This window comes from Arachis stenosperma, chromosome 10 (assembly GCF_014773155.1).
Source record: "Arachis stenosperma cultivar V10309 chromosome 10, arast.V10309.gnm1.PFL2, whole genome shotgun sequence".
NCBI lineage: Eukaryota > Viridiplantae > Streptophyta > Magnoliopsida > Fabales > Fabaceae > Arachis > Arachis stenosperma.
The window spans coordinates 105,840,876-105,844,588 of record NC_080386.1 but is presented as its reverse complement, the minus strand read 5'-3'; positions in this window follow the sequence as shown (position 1 = coordinate 105,844,588).

The following is a 3,713-nucleotide window of genomic DNA, read 5'->3' as shown; positions in this document are numbered from 1 at the left end:
ACTACTAGTTTAACATCTTCCGATCCAAAGATCCTGCAATCTATTATTGGGCTAATCGAATTGACTATGCACAATAGATTCAGCATTGGGACGAAGGTCAGAGATTTGAGAATATGACTACAAATATCTCCAAGTGTGTAAACTCGATACTAACGGGTGTAAGGAACCTTCCAGTGTGTGCGTTGGTGAAGTCCACTTATGGGAGATTGGCCGGGCTACTTGTATGCAAAGGAAGAGAGGCTGAGGTACAGTTAGGAACCGGATAGCAGTATAGTCAGCATATGATGAAGGCAATAGAGGCTAATCTGAAGGCCTTAAGGTGTTTTACCGTGACTTTGTACGACAGGGACAACTCTGAGTTTACTATAGCTGAGACCACTCTAACCAGGGGCTTCTCACTTGGCTCTTATAGAATATCCCTCACGGACCAGACCTGTGATTGTGGCTATTCCCAGAAACTTCATTTTCTATGTTTCCATGCCTTAAGATGTTGTGCATACGCACGCCTGACTTGGTCCACCTATGTCCATGAGATGTATTGCCTTAGCTCAGTGTTTGATGTCTATCGGATAGGATTCACACCTCCAATCCCGGAGGGATTTTGGCTACCATATGATGGTCCGACCATCATACCTGATCCCAATAAGAGACGTGTGTCTGAAGGGTGTCCCAAGACTACCAGGATCCAGACTACTATGGACAAGTCTGACCCGAACAGGCCCAAGAGATGTGGGCTTTGTAGACAGCCAGCCATACACATAGGAGGTGTCCCCAGGGAGTAGTGAACATCGGTTTTACATCCAACAGTAATGTGTAGGGATGTGGTTATTTATTGTACTATTTTATCTTTTAGACTCATGTTGGTTTATTTTAGTGTTGTTGTCCATTATATAGTTTAGTTCAATATTAGTCTCCATGGTATGGGTTATTTTAAAGTTAGTGCCCCTTGTATGGTTTATTTTAATGTTAGTGTCTCTTGTGTGGTATATTTTAATATTGCTATACTACGTATTGTGGACTCGTATTATAAGATAGCTTGATCGTATATTGTCGAATACATAACATCAAGCAAAATAGTCTGAATTACATAACATCACTAAATGGAATACATAACAACAATGAATATATAACTACATGGAATACATGACACAAATTGAAATACATAACCTAAATAGAAATATGTGGTACTCACTACTCAAAAGAGATGCGATCCAGTGAAGTAGCGTCGGGGGCACCTGATCCGTCATGCTCTCTGGGTCAGAGGGACCTTGTCCTCGTCTCCGTCTCTGTCTCCGTCTCCATCTCCGTCTCTGTTTCTGTCTCTGGCTTACTCCATCTCATCCAGCATACGCTCCTGTGAAGTGGATGGACCGGGCTATGCTAGAGTAGTTGCTGGGAATGTCGAGGGAGGTGTGTCACCCAACGCAAATGTGTCATCCACAGGTCTAGTAAGAGGCTCATTCAGATCCACATCAAGGTGTGACTAGGATCCAGCTACCAGCGATCTACGTCTGGCCAGTTCATCTTCATGCTGATCTAGTCAAGGAAGCGTGACCCATCGAACTCAGCATCAAGGCTCTCACTGCCAAGTAAGTCCAATAGCATCTAACCTGGGCTAATGTATGTCTAACTCTCGTGCAAATCCACATCACTGGTAGGAACCCCAACAAAATAGTCACCAAATCCTCGTCCAACCACATCGCCACCTGCCTCAACTCCTCCATCCACATCACCGTAACCATATTCATTTTTCTAGCCACTTGCCTCACCTCCAGCAGCCTGGCCCTCACATCTTCCAGCATGACTACCACCACCCCTCCTACTCCTACCCTAACCATCATCACCTCCACCAACATGGCCCCCGTAACCACCTCTGCCACTACTGTCGTACCCTCAATCACCACAACCACCACATCCCTCACCACCGCTGTCACCTCCATCATCTCCCCCATACCACCCTTGTCCTCACCACTATCCTCATCTTCTCCGCCTCTCCCTCCACGTCAGGCTCTACCTCGACCACCACCTCTAGCTACTCTATGGCCGCAACCCCTCCCCCCTCACCGTCCACGACCCCCCCTCTAACGCATAGATCGAATCGTCGAGCCACCTCCACTCACGCTGACTTGAACATATCCCAACATGACGTCTTCGCTCAACACGACGTCTGTCCGGGACATCAGGCAGCTAATCCATACCAAGAACATGTCTGGGACCTCGTTGCATTACCAAAGAGGAGCTCAGGCAACAAAAATCTCCTACCGTGCTCATGCCACCACTCCAAGTACGCATGTGAACATGTTGGGTCTAGAACAATATCAAACTGTAATACATTCTGTGCCCTATTAGCCCAATGAATGTGCCAACTTTGTAACGTATCAAGAAACTACCGATCTCCGCCTCTGCCATCCTTTGACATCAAGAAATCTATGTCTAGTGCGATACGGGGTCGATGCTGTATGCCACCAAGCTGCGGCAGCACCTGATCCACTTGATGACACTCTATGATAGCAAAATAGATCAATGCAGTCGCAGCTATCCACAACGCCATATGTCGTGGCTCCAATATCTCGAGGTGGACAACCTGAATGACATCAGGCAAGCTATATGGCATCCACAAGAACTGTGAACAGAAGTACTTATCGTTAGTAGTCATAAACAGTAAACAGTGCAATCATAACATTAGCGATGAACAAATCGAAACCATAAATACTCACATCCCTAGGCTAAAGTAAATCTATCCTTAGCCTCCAATGCGCGACTCGAGGCCCTTGTTGCTCAACGTTGGTTGATAACCTTACCATATGAAAACCAAAACATTTTATCAACAAGAAAGTAAACCAATAACTTATTAAAAACATGTTGCATAACCTAAAAGCAAGTACCTCGACGCCAACAGTCGATGAAAGACATCAAATCTATCCGCCCGAAAACCAAGGAACCTCCAAAAGATCCACGACCGTAGGAGTTAAAATGGACGGACTAACTTGACAACATTCATGTTAGCCACACGACATATGCACCGGTATAACCATGACAGAACAGCAGACCCCTAGCTATATCGACCCATGTCCTTTAGCCTGGTGACGTAGGGTAGCTAACGAATGTGAAACCGTGTTCCAAACTTATCACGAAATAGCTGCGTCGATAAGAGCATCATGATATACGTTCGGGCATACCGTCTAACTGTCTCATCGTCTGCCCCTGTGGAAGTTCACTAAATGTCTCATTCATCTAAGTGCAGTTCACCGTGAACTTGTCGATGTAGTTCGTAGGAGGCAAAACACCCAACAGCTCCTTAAATCATGCCCATGCTAGGCAGCCACCCTCGATATATCTCTCAAAGTCTGTGAGGCATCCGCTGACATACTGACCATCGATCAGGAGCCCTAACCGATACACTACATCCTACAGCATTACTGTGCACTCCTCGAACATCAAGTAAAAAGTATGCATCTCCGGACGCTATCTCTCCACGAATGCACTCACTAATGGCTCATCCAATCTAAACCAAGTCTAGTTCAGCCTTGCAAGATGGTATAAACCAGCCATCTGCAAGTACAGCACAATCTTGTCATCCAATGGCATACTGTGTTGCTTTTTCATGCTGGTGATACATCGATAGGGTTGGACAACAATATAAAATTGTTTATCACAACCATAACAAAACAGTGTTTTATTAATAAAATTCTAAAAATGCTAAGCATTGCACG